The following is a 17,136-nucleotide window of genomic DNA, read 5'->3' on the forward strand; positions in this document are numbered from 1 at the left end:
TTAGCTATTTCATACAGTAGCAGTTTGACTGACTGTCGCTAGAACTATCTACAATTACATGACTACTGTATGAACTCGCTACGGTCAATCACACTGCTACTGTATGAACTCGCTACAGTCAATCACACTGCTACTGTATAAACTAGCTACAGTCAATCACACTGCTACTGTATGAACTAGCTACAGTCCCAATGATACACTATATTAACTAGCTACAGTCAATCACAATGTTACTATATGAACTAGCTACAGTCAATCACACTGCTACTGTATGAACTAGCTACAGTCAATCATACTTCTACTGTATGAACTAGCTACAGTCAATCACAATGTTACTTTATGAACTAGGGACAGTCAATCACACTGCTACTGTATGAACTACCTACAGTCAATCACACTGCTACTGTATAAACTAGCTACAGTCACTCACACTGCTACTGTATGAACTAGCTACAGTCCCAATGCTACACTATATGAACTAGCCACAGTCAATCACACTGCTACTGTATGAACTACCTACAGTCAATCACACTGCTACTGTATGAACTAGCTACAGTCCCAATGATACACTATATGAACTAGCTACAGTCAATCACACTGCTACCGTATGAACTAGCTACAGTCAATCACACTGCTACTGTATAAACTAGCTACAGTCCCAATGCTACTGTATGAACTAGCTACAGTCAATCACACTGCTACTGTATGAACTAGCTACAGTCAATCACACTGTTACTCTCTATGAATTAGCTACAGTCAATCACATTGCTACTGTATGAACTAGCTACAGTCAACACACTGCTACTGTATGAACTAGCTACAGACCCAATGATACACTATATGAATTAGCTACAGTCAATCACACTGCTACTGTATGAACTAGCTACAGTCCCAATGATACACTATATGAACTAGCTACAGTCAATCACACTGCGACTGTATGAACTACCTACAGTCAATCACACTGCTACTGTATGAACTAGCTACAGTTCCAATGATACACTATATGAACTAGCTACAGTCAATCACACTGCTACCGTATGAACTACCTACAGTCCCAATGCTACTGTATGAACTAGCTACAGTAGCTAGTTCATACAGTAGCAGTGTGACTGACTGTTGCTAACAGAAACATGTAGTTAGCCTGTGCTAGTAGCAACAAGTAGTTAGCCTGTGCTAGTAGAAACATGTAGTTAGCCTGTGCTAGTAGAAACATTAATGTGTTGTTAGCCTGTGCTAGTAGAAACATGTAGTTAGTCTGTGCTAGTAGAACCATGTAGTTAGTCTGTGGTAGTAGAAACATGTAGTTAGCCTGTGGTAGTAGAAACATGAATGTGTAGTTTGCCTGTGCTAGTAGAAACATGTAGTTAGTCTGGGGGGGGGTGGGCACTATGGTACCCTTTAGGGTGACTCTTTTTTGCCCCCCCCCCATGGCACTGGGAGGGAAGGAGGGATAAAGGGAGGGATGACCTATGACCCCTGCCCCGCCCCTCAGGGAGGAAGAGGGGGGAGGGAGGGAGGGAGGGAGGGAGGAAGAATGAGGGAGGGAGGGAGGGAGGGAGGGAGGGAGGATGACCTATGACCCCTGCCCCGCCCCTCAGGGAGGAGGGAGGGAGGGAGGGAGGAAGAATGAGAATGACCTTTGACCCCTGAATGACAATGACCTTTGACCCCCTGAATGAGAATGACCTTTGACCCCCGGAATGACAATGACCTTTGACCCCCCCCGAATGACAATGACCTATGACCCCTGACCCCTTTCCCCCCCTCTCTCACACACACACACACACACACACACACACACACACACACACACACACACACACACACACACACACACACACACACACAGGAGCTGTCCGTGGTCCCGCACGGGGCTGCGTTCAGATAGAAATACATCACATGGAACAAGACACACGCCTCTCTGACGTGTAGAGTCATCATGAGGTCACGCGGTTGTTTGGTTCACAAATACCTTATTGATATGAACACAGGTATCATCATCATCATCATCATCATCATCATCATCATCGTATTAAAATGAAGGAACTTGACTGTGTGTTTTTAGTTTTTTTACTCATCTCCTTTGTTGTTGACATCATGTCATGTTAAAACCATCATGAAGTGAACATGTTAAAACCATCATGAAGTTAACATGTTAAAACCATCATGAAGTTAACATGGTTAAAACCATCATGAAGTGAACATGTTAAAACCATCATGAAGTTAACATGGTTAAAACCATCTCAAATCTCATGGATGGTCAGTTATTTCAACCATCGCTCCGTCTCTGAATTGGAGAGGTTACATTTCTCTAGCCCCGTCCCTCACCGGCGAGGAGATCGCTTTGTTGTTGTTTGAATCCCAGATTGCCCCTTTAAGAAAATGAATGTTGTTTCGAAGGGCCGGCACCCCTCCTCCATTGCCAGGGCCCGAAACCGGCGCCGGTGTTCCTCCGGTGTAAGGCCCAGGCGGTCCCGAATCGCCCGGGCCAGGGACGTGTAATCCCGTTGGGCGGCCGCCGGCAAACTGTGGGCCGCGAGCTGCGCCTCCCCTGACAGGAGGGGCAGCAGATGGTAGGCCCACTCTCGGACCGGCCACCCCGAGATCCTTGCCCTCCCCTCGAACACCGCGAGGAACGCCTCTGGGTCCCCCAGGTCCCCCATCTTCTGTAGCTGGACCTTGGGGGGACCTGGTGCCGCCCCGGTCCCCGGCGCCGGCCCGCCGACCCTGGTGAGGTCCTGGAGGAGGGCACGGTCCGCGGTCCTCGCCGCTGTCAGCTCTCCCAGCGTCGCCTGCTGGGTCTGCTGCAGGATCGTCTGTTGCTCGAGGACGAGCGCTATCCTCGAGACCGCTGCTGCTAGCGTCTCCATTCTCCGCCTTTACTCTGTGTCCCAGGTTGGGCGCCAATGTAACAAAGTCCGTTTATACACAGAGGCAGACGCAGCGGTGTAGTGAGGGAAAGGTCCCGTTTATTCATACAGTCAGTAATAATAATTTGTCCGTTGGCTTTCCAGCCTCGCCAGAGCGTCTCTCTCTCGCCACTGTCAGCTCTCAGCTCTCCTCGCCTACTGAAATGGCAGAAGCACACACATCTTAAACATTCGCCGACGAGACTTCATTTGCAGCAGGTGTGCAACAAAGTCTCGCCGACACAACCCCGGCCACGGTCCTGTAGCTCCCTCGACAGGCCGAACGCTGCATGTCCCCCCACAGAGACAATATTCTATTTTCATACATCATATATTATTCATATCCTGACATCACCTTCGGAGATTGTGAATAAACACAATACATTACAATGAGAAAGTTATTTACCGATACTTTAAACACTTGAAGGCTTTGTTGAATGCATTCAGCCATAACTGGAAATAAGACAGATAGTCGCTCTCACCTTGAAGCAGGAAAGCTGGGCCGGAATGAGTTCTCTGCTGAGGTCAAGTGTCTGCAGCCGGCTCCACTGTCACCTGAATGAGGAGGACACAACATCTAAATCAACACAGAAGTATAGGTCTCACTCAGGGGAGGCTGGTGGAGATAGAGATCAGAGGACGGGCTCATTGTAATGTAACAGGTTCCGAGACAGCTTCTACCTCCAAGCAATAAGACTTTCAAACTGATATCCACAGCAGCACTACCTGCTGCTCACCTGCACTGGAGACAATTTGCACTCACCCCTGCACAACCCCCGCACCCCCACCCCACCCCACCCACACACACACACACACATCATTGCTGCTATATATTTATATACTATTTATTCTGCTACACTTATTGTTTGACTGTTATTACTTGGTAGCATATTGTGTATTGTAATCATTGTACTTTTATTTTATTCTTATCTTATATTTATTGCACTGTAGAGAGGTAGCTTGTCATAACCATTTATTTGTACGTTTACAGCTATATCCTGTGCACATGATAAATACAGTTTGATTTGATTAGATTTTGATTTGATTTAATCCCCAAGTATCAATGTGACCGTCATGGAAGTTCTGATCTTATCAAAGATGGCATGGTGAATTACCGCAAAAACATTTTGTCCAAAACACTAGACAATTTCCGAAATAAAACATGTTGCCGTGTTCATGTTTTCATAGGCCTGATTCATATCTAGCGAATGCAAGTTTCAAAGTATCTCCATGACGTTAGCAGTTACCACAGACACCAAGGCCATCTGCTACTGCCGCTGTAGCATCTGCTTGAATGAACACCCTTTAGCTTACTAGTGGGCGCAGATAACATCTAATGTCCTATTGCAAACATGCTGCCACAAACCACCAACTTAAGTATAGTTTACATAATAAAGTACTCCTACACCTGTAGACAAATACATCAATAGACACCAAATTGTGATTTTTAAGAAGAGAGCGTGACCTTAGCCTGGCTCCAGATCTGTATGTGCTTCAGCCTTTCTGTGTTTCCTGTCCTGCCACATGATGATACACAATGACAGCCACCACGGTTGGCTAAGCTAAAGCCCTCACAGAGCCAGAGCCAGTGAGAGTGTGACCTAGCTGGGTACGCTCACCAGACCTAGAGCCAGTGAGAGTGTGACCTAGCTAGCTGCCCTCACCAGAGGCGAAGAGCATGGAGATCCCTCTGATCCCGGCCTTCATGAATTCTGTGTTGATACGTAGGCAGCAGACAGACTGTCCTCGTCGTCGCCATAGCTGACAGTGTGGACCCACGGGAGGTCGGACATGTTGCTAAGCAACACCATCCACTGGAGGAAAGGCTCCTGGGACTCATGGCGACCTGTCAGGGAAGAGAGAAGATGAGAGGAACAGTGGAGAGGATGAGAGGAACAGTGGAAAGACTTGAGTTTCAACACAAACTAGACACTGCTGGGTACATTCACATTCAGACAACTTAATGTCCTTGGAGAGGCAATTTGTTGCACAGCAGCAGTTAATCAAAACACAACAGACAACAACATTTCCAATATAGGCAAGGCAAGTTTATTTATATAGCACATTTCATACGCAGAGGTAATTCAAAGTGCTTTACTTAAAATAGATAAAAAGGAAAGAGCATAAAAAAATAAAAAAGCATAAAAGACAAAAAATAATAAAAGTCACAGTGCATTTTAGGGTCAGAGTGCAATTATTAGCAGCAATTTAGTTTAAATTTAAGGCAAAGGCGAACATAAAGGTTTTTAGCTCATTTTTTAAAGTAGCCAGAGTTGGGGCTGATCTTAGATCTTCCGGAAGTTTATTCCATCTATGTGTAGCATAATAACTGAATGCTGCTTTGTTTTAATCCTAGGAACAGTCAGTAGAAGTTATTAAGTTCTTTGGCATAGTTATCGTTGGGATTGTCAATATGAATGTTAAAATCTCCTGATATACCATGGAGATTATGGACAGTAGTTCAGCAAATTCATCAAAGAAACTACTAGAATATTTACCTGTCCATGGCAGGCTAGAATCTGTGTAAATCTAAATCAGTGGTCTCAAACTCAATTCCACAAGAGCCATTGGTGTGTATATTTGTGTTTTGTTCCAGCCTAGCACTGACACACCAACATCTACCACCTCAATCACAACTTTGATTAGTTGAATCCCACAAAAAAGACGTGTCAGCCTTCCGAGAATAGAGGTTTGAGACCACTGTTCTACATCTAGTAAGTTGTTGCCAGTTAAGGAGCCTACCAGGGCTGGTGAAGACCCACGTAGAGATGTTGGCTCCCGTACTCATGATGTACTCTACGTCCAGACTAGCCTCCAGGCCGGCCTTGCCCCCTCCCTGGGTTCCCACCACCCGGTCCACCTTAGACAGGTGCTGGAAGCCTCGACCAAACATGGTCATGAACTCAGCCAGGTCCGCTGGGTGGTAGAACTGTTCCAGGAACTAGAGCACCAGATAGAGAAGAGTTGGATTTGAATACTGTACTTCCTATCAATGTCCTATGAAGTTGCCAGTCTGACACAGTAATTTGATGGAGTGATGTGGGTGTGTGTTATCCAGACCTGGGCGACAGCCTGGCTGTTGTTCTGAGCTGATCCCACGTCAGCTGCTGTCAGGTTGTAACGACTCCTCAGGGTGGTGGGGGTCACCCCCAGATGGAACCCCGTCCCAGACCGTCTCCTATTGGTCAAGAACTCACTGACGTCCTGCCCCTTGGGTGGGAAGCGGTGAACACCGCCAACTAAGAGAGGAATAATGTTGATTAATTGTTGCATCCGCAACACGGTTGTCACCATTTTAGCATATGGTTTGTTGACATATCTAATAATGCTTCAGTTGAAAAAGCACATAGCGAACAGATATCAATCACATTGATTTCCGACCACTAGAAACATTCACGATTCAGAAATCGTTCCGAATTCTGAGCTTACCAAAGTCAAGGTGCTGATGAACGTCGTCATGCACTGCGTAACGAGTCGGTGACCTCACCAGGGAGTGGCCATCTCTCACATAGCGGTGGAACTCACTGCCTGGCAACAGGGTCTCCGCCACTCTAAGAGAAAGGGAAAAAACATTTTCTTCCTTTGTCTAGCACTGTGGCTGCCGATGGCACCAAGTTCTTATTGAAGGTTTTTCTTACGGTGACTGATGTATAGTTGATTCACTTACTTAGACAAATGTACTTATTGTAAGTCGCTTTGGATAAAAGCGTCCGCTAAATTAATTAAATACAAATGTAAAAGAAGCATCAATCCATCTGTGGTTAGAGAACTCACAGAGTTCAGGCAAAAGTATCTGTTCTCCACGCTCTCTGTGGTAGCTATATGGAGCTCAGGCGAGGGTAATAAAGTCTAAACTCGACTTGCAAACAATATAACCAGATTTTATCCATTCAATTCTAAGGGACTCAATTAAGAAGTGTCTTCCATTTTCACATTGAGGAAGTGGTTGTCACGTGAGTAGATAAAAAAAGAGAAGCACTTACTGCGCCGTCATGGTGCACTGCAGGAAGTCCTGAGTAAGGACTGTGAGACAGGCTGTCACCCCGTGACTCTGCAGCCAATGACGCACCACTTTCTGGGTCAGGTGGGACGGGCGCGTCAGAATGGCTACCTCCTCCAGAGACAGGTGCTTCCCTGAGGAGGACAGAGTTGACAGACATTAGAAATCATTGAATAAGATTTAATATAAATAGAATTTGAGTTCTATGGTTGACAGTGTTGCAGCAGGGGCATAGAATTTGAATTGCGCAGGCATAGTTCTAGATCTGTATAGCATATCTTTTAGCCAATGATAGGAGAAGTCAGAGGAGTTGGCTCAAGCTTACACAGATCTGGGATATCTTAGGGGGCTCTGGTAGGGAATCATATACATACAAATCAAATGAAAACGTGATATAACAGTAAGTTTCCTCTGCTAAATCAACACATGATGGAATGTCAGGTTTGTAATGTAATGGATGAAACAAGTGATTTCTACCATATTGTGCTGAATCAGGGTCTGACACCAGTTTCAGCAGCTCCTCCAGTCCACATTCTGCTGCTTCAGAGCAAACGTCAGCTCCAGATCTTCTGTGGAGCTGACCCGACCTACGTGGTTCCACCCGTCAGGTATCCTGAATGGACCAAACATAAAAGCAACTCTGACAACGTTTCACTTCACATTACAGCACAGTGGACTTCCATGAGCTGTTCTCTAAACTCTTGATTTGTTTTATAAATCAGACTGAGCAAGTGCAACAACTAAAAAAAAATCTATAGAGTTGTGAAAACAGCTAGAAATGTCCACAAGCTTTGCAGAGTAAAGTTTTTCCAGAACATTGGGTAAGCTTCACAGAAGCAGTATATTGTAACGACCCTGTGTAAGGCCCGTTAGCAGCTCCGCCAAGAGAGTTAACTCTCTTGGTGTTGTGGCTAGCGCGGCCGGTTTGTAAGCGGAAGGTTGCGAGTTCGATACCCGCTTAAGGCAAGCTGCTCTGCCCCGCCGTTCGTTACAATATTAACCACAAGCTTTTTTTGTTGTTGTTGTTGTTCATTTCGGGGTATTAACCACAAGCGTTATAAAACATTAAGAAGGCTATTTGAGGGTTTTGAAGTCTTACAAGATGCCTTGGTCAGCCTTCAGATGCTTACTCACAACCAGTGAACTGCATATCAGCACACAGAGAGCCACCCTGGAAGAAAACAAAAATTGCCGAGTGCTCCGTTAGTGTATTTCACACTCGGCTACGAGGGTGTAAGATCCTGCAACATAAGGCAGTAAAAAAATCTATGACCTCTAGGAAAGAGAACAGCTTGTTGAGCAGACAGCTACCAATGCTTTGAGACAGATACTGTCGATGTCCGTCTCCCTTGAAAAAGTGAACAAATACAATATTTCGGATATCTCGGTTATATTGAAGTTACGTCTAAACAAAAGAATACAGCATGTTCTTTGATGAAATCTGGGTCATTTCCCTAGCCGGTAGGACCATGGGGTATAGCCTAATTAGTTTTAATAAAAAGCAGCAGCTTGCATCAATCGCCAAAACAAATCTTCATTGCTTCCTAAACAATCAAAGAACATTACATTTGCCATGGCATTAAACACTTACAGAGTTCTCATTGTTGTGGCATGCATTGGCTCAGCCTCCTCCAAGGACTGTCTTTATGATGTTTTGTTAAGACAGTTCGGCAGCGTATCAGTGGAGGTTTATCACATGACGCCGTCAGCTGGTGTCAGTCACGTGACTAGCAAAATAGAAGACGCCGGGCAGTTTCCAAAGTGCATTAGCAATTCATAGTACAGCTGACTCCAGCATTTCTGGCACCTCTTGTACATTAATATCATGCATAATGCTATGGAAACTAATATTTATCCAAGATCTATGAAACTCAGTATTGCATCAGCATTGCCCACACTGTCATACTATTGAAGAAGACATACAAAATCAAGGTCAACGACATCTTGGTGATTTATAATATAAATTTATTGCAGAAACACCTTGCCATCAGTGGCATGACAAAAAACAATAAGTAATAAAAAAATGCAACATAGAACATAATAATAATAATACTTTTCAACAGTAATCATTCACACATGACTGTGTGTTCTCAATTGTCCTCCATCCTCCACTCACTTCGTCCTCAAAAAGCATTGGAGGAGAATATGTAAGGGGAGGAAACTAGATCTTCTCCTCCAATGCGTTTTCAGTAGGATGTGAGTGGAGGAGCGAGGAGAGGACGCGTGGAGTTGTGTTCCTAACAAGTGAGAAAACGCTCTGGTGTCTGGCTCAGTGGTCATCCTGGAAGTAGTAGTCCTCTTCCTCCCCACTGTCATCTGAAGCGGACTCCTTGTCAGGAAACATCTCCCACACAACAAACGAATCATTCTCCTCTGAAAGAGGAGTACATGAGATTAAGTTTAAAAAGATTCCTTCCAAATTACAGATTATGTACGCTTATATTGGGATCATAAATCATTCTTGTTTTCTACTTTTGTAGTGTGTGTCTAGGAACTGGTTTAATTCAAGTACACTGCAATCCAGTTTGACATATCATGAATAAAGCAGACTGTAAAAGGATACATACCATCCCCACTGCATCTTCTCATCACCCGTTTCACTGATGGAGTTGGTATGTCGTTCTGAGACAATTACAAATAAAATCAATAAATAATTAAATACATTCTATACAGCAACATGAGCTCTTTCGGTAGATTCCTGATGGAACTTCTGTTGGCAAGTCTGTGAGTTTCTCTGCAATATTCATTCACAAACACAAACCTTGGCAGACGGGGCTTGTTGAGGAACCTTGATTCGGCCTTTCTTCAATCTTTTCTGAAGCTGGAAGAGGTATTTGTCATTGTCGTTTCTAAAACAGGAGAGAAGAAAAAGTTCAGATTTATTGGCTCAGTATTGTCTCCCCATTGCCTCAGTACTCTCTTCCCATTGGCTCAGTGACTTAGTAGTCTCTCCCTATTAGCTCAGATACTAAGTACTCTATTGCCCATGACATAATGGCCCTGAAACAAACACTAGCTCCTTTTACCCTGAACAACTTATGTAGATCTGAAAGGATTGGATAGGTATAATCAGAATGGTAGTAGCTCCACCATGCCCTCCAATTGAATTGAATCTTTTTGACCACCATGATTCCGTCTGATCCATCGATTCTTTACAAATCTACTCAAGTATGGAGGGAGTAGTAGGGGCTTGGGGTTGTCTCTGAACAGGGTCATTGATAAACAAAGCTAAATCGCTCTGGCAGGACCAAACATCTCAGTGGGTCCCAGCTCTGTCGTCACCCGTCGATGGGGCCCATCATGCCAGGGGTGATGTGGAGGCACTTGGGGGTCTTCACGGCTGGGAAGCCTGCGGTAGTGGGGGTCTGGGGGTCGTACTCCCCCGACTGAGTAAACACCTGATCTTTTCTAGTGGGAGACACTGTAGGTAACTATGTCGGGGGGGGGGGGGGGGAGAGAGCGAGAGCACACATTCAGTTCATCATCCACCACATTTATAACAATGAACAGTGTAAACAAAAAAAATAACATTTTGTAAATACTAGGACAAGCAAATATAAGATCTGAAAATAAAACGAATAATGAATAAAAGCCAGCACACAGAATCTGCTTCTCGCAAGTGCTTCATTCCACCAAACAACGTTTCAACCAAAAGGTAGCCTTCGCCAGGTCGGCTTTTCTTCATTATTTGATCACTCTTTATTTGGCCCAGTACTGGTAAATAAGTGAAGGATGTGCACATCTATTTTTTGATAACTGACAAAACCAAAACGGATGTGCCAGTGTGCACTGTAGACCCACCTTGACCCGTTTGTTCTGCATGGGTGAACTGCTGAAGATGTCGTCGTGGTTGTCTTTCGGCATGTGGTCCAGGAAGTTGCGTACCTGCTGTTTCCTCTTCAGAGTGCCCACTTTGGCAGTTATCTTGGGTGCCTCCATAACTACGATTCAACAAATAAATATGACATTTGTTATAAATTCTCACCAATCACCTCACCAAACCAGGTGTTTGTTGTGTTTTTCTCTTTGTTGAAGTAGACAGTTTTACCTGGCTGCTCCTTCTGGGGAGCTTCTTTCTTGTTCTTCTTCTTCTTGGCCTTCGTGGTGACCTGCGCACTCATGGTGACCTTTGGACCCGTCTGGGCAGTGTGCTGCTCCTGACACTCCTCAGCCGAACGTGTACCCACCTCCATGGCAACATTCAACCAGAAGCTACTCATGTTCTTGGGAAGCGAGGTCACAGCCCTGAAAACACACAAAAACACAGGTGCAGACACGCTGGATGTTGAGAAACTCTATATTTCACTCTTAAAACTCCTGTACAAATAGTACACTGCAATCAGGATATTCTAAGCCAATACAAACATCAGTGGAAACCTACTGGTGCAGTCTGGCTAGCTCTGCCACTGTCCACTGGGCAGCGTCCTCCACCTCCTCCTCCTGCAGACCCACTCTGCTTACAGCTTTACCATTCTTTCCTTTGGTGGTTTTCTTATGGGGCTTTGGGGGAGCACTGTTTTTTTTACCACCCCTTGGTTTCGGAGTGTTGACCCTCTTCCGTACTTCCACCGTGCTACAGTCCTCCGGAGAAGTCAACAGCTGACTCGATTCCGCCTCGGAATGTTCTAGAATCCTTCGTGGCGTCATCCTACCCTGCGGCAAGGCGGACCCTGCTGACCGGAGAGCCTTGACCCTGGGCTTTCTACTGACAGTGAAGTCATCATCAGACTGGGCAGACTCCCCTCCGGTGTCATGACGACCCCCGCCCTGGGCGACAGGTGTAGAGACATGCTGGGAAAGGAGGAGGATGATGAGTGTCATTCAGAACCACATTCTTTATTTAGCCATGTTAAAAGCATGACACGTGTCTTCTCTGTGATTAGCACCACGGACAATAGACCAAACAATGTGGGAGACATCAAAACCCACACAAAGTATCAATTTTCCGCCCTGCATCGAGAAGACAACCCCCATGTGTCATGCATTTGTCTGTCCTGAGTGAGACAACGGAGCAGAGGCTTACGGAGTTACAGACGGAGATGTCGTAGCCCTCGTGGATGGTGACGTTCATGTCTCCGTCCAGGATGACCCTCCCTCCTCGCCAGTACTCCAGTGGAGCCTTGAGGACCCGGCCGCTCCGGGACACCTTGGCAGCACCGCTGTTCAGAGTTGTGTTAGCGGTGCTAATGGCCGCAGCTGGATGACAACACAGACGGAAAAGGAACTATAAATAGCTATCTTTATACATCTTTATTTTTTTAGGGCCCAGGGTGCACAGCTCCAGGGAGGGACTGATCTCAACCTGAGAAACCAGGTGTGTATATAGCAAGATTCTTTTTATTTGATGGTATCCTTTTACGCATGCACTCTCCCTGTCAATCACAACGGGGTAAACGAAAACCAGCAACACTGCGAAACTGCGCGGCCTGAGTTCTGTACCCCAGACTTAACCTTGACATCAGCAGACCCCAGCAGCAGGTTAAATACAGCGAGGCCTCTGATGGTGCCGTGGTACTCACGTGTCCTCTGAGTACTTGTCTTCTGGGGTTGAGAGGACTGCTGCTTCATATAGCGGTTATGACGCTTCTCAGCTGGTGCCTTGTCCTTACTCACCGTCTCCTGCCTGATGCTGTCTGCCTCCACGCTGCAGTTATCATAAACAAACAAGCAAACAATCAAAACAAAACAGAGATCAGTAATGGATGTGAACAGACATGACTCCAAGGTTGCATAAAGTATCATCAAATCTTCAAACAGACTGATCAAATTATTACACGATGACACGATTATTATGTTCAATACTTTGGGGAATGTTTCTGGTTCAGAGAAGACCTCATAACAACCTGTGTGGAGATTACAGAAGGACTGTTGGATCTTGGGCCTCTGCATAGCCGCTTTTGTGTACATATTTTATGTCTGGGTTTTAATGATTTGTATGACAGCTTTGCTTCTCGATTCTTGGCTTTATTTTGAAATGTAAACAAATATTTTGAAAATCAGAGGCACAACTTACCCTTTTGGCTCAGACAAATACTTCTGGTAATAGTCCTTCCAATGTTTGGGGAAGCCAAAGAAAAACTTCTTCAACAACCATCGTGGGAATGCTAGGAGACACAAACGGACATTTGTAACAGCATTACAAAAGCTCTATTGTGGCTGTGCAATTAAATAAACTTGATTCCTTTTTATTTACTACATTTGAGGTTTTATTTACCATGCATTAGTATCTACAGTCCTCAATTGTTCTCTGATTTTACTGTTTTAAACTCCCATGACTGTTATACTTTTATAATAGTTTTATAAGAGTTATCCTCTTATGTTTTGTCTCATTGTCTTTTGATTGTTTTTATTCATATTCCTGGAAAGTGCATTGTATTGCATCCATGTATGAATTGTGCTCAAAATCAAGTTTGATTTGATTTGATTTATCCCCAAGTGGGCCATTAATAATAGGTCGGCAGCGGTGACCTAAAAAACAACAAAAAACAGATGCAACACACACGACACAGGATACCACCACATAAATGCTAAATGTAATAAATGAATACCAAATCAAATCAGTTGAAACTTTATCTATAAAGCACATTTCACACAGACGCAATACAGTGTGCTTTACAGGAAGAACAAATAACAAATATGTAATGTGTAACAACATTTCTTTTAAATGAGCAAATTGCGACCGACCTGTCTTCCAGTCCTGGGCCATCTTCCCCACCAGGACGTAGGTACCACCTGACACGGTCTTCAGGACGTTACTGGACACTCTCTCTGTGATGACATTGCTGTGCCACGGCACACTATTGTCGCTGGAGGGGCGGAGGAGTAGAGAAAGGTTTTTAACAACACTATTGTCCACCATTTTGTCCTCCAAGAGTAGCTTAATACTTTTTACAAATATCTTGTGAAAGAGTAGAGGTCAGTCCCAAATCTGTACCCTGCATTCCTTGGCAACACAAGGATTTAAAAGCATGGGATTGGTGTGACAGTGCTACAAAGCTTTTGGGGAACTCATGCCTGTGCGATGGTGAGAGACAGTGAGGTCTACTTACACACGGTAACCATCAACATACAGGCCCATGCTGTTGCTCCTCAGTATCCACCCTCTCAGGTGAATCCCAGCTGCCTGTCAAACAACGCAGACAACAATGCTGTGAAACATGTCATCATAAACAACTTCTCTTTCCACCAGAGAGGAACCAGTCGTTAAAATCCTATACAATACAGAGAACTGTATGAACTTCCGTGGGGAATGTATTGGTGAGAAGGTGAGCGCCTCAACATCAGTGTCATCATGGTGAGCCAACCGAAGCCGCTGGTTCTCCTCCATGTCATCAACAGCCCAATGCTGCTGTCTTTTTAGCGGCGATTTAAAAACGCCTCCCTTTTCCTCTCCGACTCCGGAAAATACTTCGTTCTCTGTTTTGGTAGTCCCAGCATTCTCACAAACCTGATGTCTGCTCCGCACTTTAGCTTTCATCCTGGCTGGAGATTCGAAGGGAGCCCTGTTCATCAACTTGCCCGTTGTCTTCGCATTGAAGGTGGGGAAAAGAACCGGGTCCCCGCACACCAGAGACGCGTCCTCTGCCATGGTCGAGCTCATCTGACAGGGGGTGGTCGGGGCATGTTGTGGGGTTGAATGTATACCGGTGATGAAGACTCTGTCCGCGGATGGGTTGTGAATGAACCGATCGTGATCTGTCATTCTATTCCATATGAGAGAATACATTAGGGCTGATATCTATCTAGCCGGATAGCATTCTCCTCTATGCAGTCCTATGGACACCTAGGACTGCACAGGGAGGATGCTATCCGGCTAGTACAGTCAATAGTACCTATCCAGGTGGTTGCCAATAACATTGGACTAGCATGCTCCATTAGACGACTGGTCGGTTAGCTTGTTAGTTAGCTAGTGTAGCAAACCTAGAAACCAATCTGCAAATGTCGTAGATGGCCTGTTTTTTTTGATATGCTAAGGGTCATTGTCACTAGCAATATATACGACGACAATGAAAACTAGCAGCTTAAAACGAGTTAGCAAGCTAACAACACGTGTCCTTTCTGCGGACACGTCGGATAGCTAGCGTTAGCCATCAATCACGATTCACAGAACTCATGCATTTACATTGTGCCCTTATCGTAAACCTACTTATCTAGCTAACTAAAACAACATCAACAAAAACAAAACATGATAGAAACTCATCTCGAAGCAAATGTTACTCACACACCGCTGTAGCTAGTGATGGCAGTTTGACACTGAAGCTTCGATACGTGCTTCAAACACTGACCAACAATTTTATCGAAGCACTGCTTCGAAGCTTGCTTTGGTGCGAAAAAAATCACGTGACATATGACGTCCGAAGCAGCAACTGCTTCGTTGCCTGAATGAATCACCTGACTGGTTCGCGGTCCAATCAGGTGATTCACTGGCACTGCCTCGTCTCGATTCTGACAGGTGATAGGTTGCGACAGTTTTGAATTTGAGTGCCTCAACACTTTATAACCGCTCTAAACAATGCACAATTTGTGGATTGTCGTAGTAGGTGCGTTGTTGCTGGTATTGCGTTTGTATTCGCTGAGTGTTCTTCTTGTAATCTTTGAGTGTTCCCCATCCCACATAATCACCCCCTGCCATAGTTACACAAACACACCCAACCTATGCCATATTTTCCCCAGCACTCTCTCCTCAATAACACAATACACACATTCATCAATCTTTATTTGTAAATAGAACATGATATTCAGTCTTAGTGTGTGTGTGCATCAAAGAATTTCATCAAAGCAAAGATGCTGTAGCGAACGGCGTGGTAGAGCAGCTTGCCTTAAGCGGGTATCGAACTCGCAATCTTTCGCTTACAAACCGGCCGCGCTAGCCACAACACCAAGAGCGGTAACTCCCTTGGCGGAATTGCTAACGGGCCTTTCACAGGGTCGTTACAATAATTTAAATCCAAGGTTGATCAAAGCAAAGATGCTTCAGAACAAAAGATCTTTTCTACAAAAGTAAAGTAGTTTCTCCAACACTGCTCATTGAGGTGTGTGTGTTCGTGCGTGCGTGTAATTAAAAGCCTCCTGTCCACCAACTAGCCTGCCTAATTTGACTGCAGCCTTGCACTTCGCCAGGAGAGGTCACTGTAACTGAAGCTTTGAGTAATGAACCCATTTTCGAAACAATTGGCACAAGTGGTTCAGTGCTTCACAAAAGCTTCATTTGCCCATCACTAGCTGTAGCAAACTTATCTGGCTGTCGTTTTGAATTTCCCTCCAGAGGAATGTGATTGGCCGTCGAATCGTCGATTACCAAACGCGTCATTTCTGTAAACAACATCCTCCTGTCAGAAACATGCAGGAGCATGTGCTCCTACTACTAGATATTCCAACAAAAACAGTCATCTGTGTTCAAGAGCTAAATCATATACAATTAGAGAACATAGTTTGATAGTTGTATGTGCGTATTGTGCCGCTTTTTTTGTGTGCGATTGCCGAGAAAGAGAAAGATTAAAGTTACTCAAGTTAAAGTGCTTAGAAATGGCACTCATGTTAGAAGGACCACAGCTTCCCCCCGAGGTATGGGTCCACGTGTTTGGATTTCTGTCAATAGCAGACAAGATGAGTATTCGTTCGTGCTGCAAATGTTTCAAAAAACTGGTTGATCATTGGACTCTTTGGAAGGACAACACAGTGGTGCTTCGAAAGCTCTGCGCGTACAGCTCACAATTCTGGACGACTGTTAGAAATTATTTTTATAAAAACAGTTGCATCATAATGCTCAATAGCAGACGAGTAAATAAAGCTATTCAGTTCTTTATTTAGGGTGATTAAATTTACTAATTGTATTTGATATTCCATATGCAAATCAATTGAATTAATATGTTTTTTAATCATCTGAAATTTACTAATGTGATGGCCTGTTGAGATGAATCAAGCATTAAATGAGATGAATCAAGCATTAGTTCCATGGTACGTTGGATTAATACATGAAGAGGTAAGGGTCAGGTCATCAAGATAGATGCTGCAACACACACATAACTTAAGAATGATGTAATGGAAAATATTAGGCTAGGACAGGACAAATCAGAGTAGGTGTATGTTTTCTTCAGCAGGTCAACTCGTTCCCCAGAGGGAACGGACCGGCGATATCTCTACCTGGAACGGATCGAGTGTCAGGGGCTGGGACCGGCCTAAAACACCAACGAGAGGAGAGCCAAGTCTAAACCGCGGCTCCTC

At 44.7% G+C, this 17,136-nt stretch overlaps 1 pseudogene across 1 annotated transcript; it reads right to left on the reverse strand.

The window, feature by feature from the left end:
- Positions 1-2,288: 2,288 nt before the first annotated feature.
- LOC310823974 (tripeptidyl-peptidase 1-like) lies at positions 2,289-7,542 on the reverse strand (annotated as a pseudogene). Its single transcript has 8 exons — positions 7,390-7,542; positions 6,896-7,046; positions 6,342-6,463; positions 5,973-6,151; positions 5,655-5,853; positions 4,577-4,758; positions 3,395-3,467; positions 2,289-3,071 (listed from the first exon to the last, which is right to left on the reverse strand). The product of its transcript is annotated as a tripeptidyl-peptidase 1-like (transcript).
- Between the last annotated feature and the right edge of the window lie 9,594 nt (positions 7,543-17,136).

The sequence above is a fragment of the Argentina silus genome, assembly GCF_951799395.1.
Source record: "Argentina silus genome assembly, chromosome: Y".
NCBI classification, from domain to species: domain Eukaryota; kingdom Metazoa; phylum Chordata; class Actinopteri; order Argentiniformes; family Argentinidae; genus Argentina; species Argentina silus.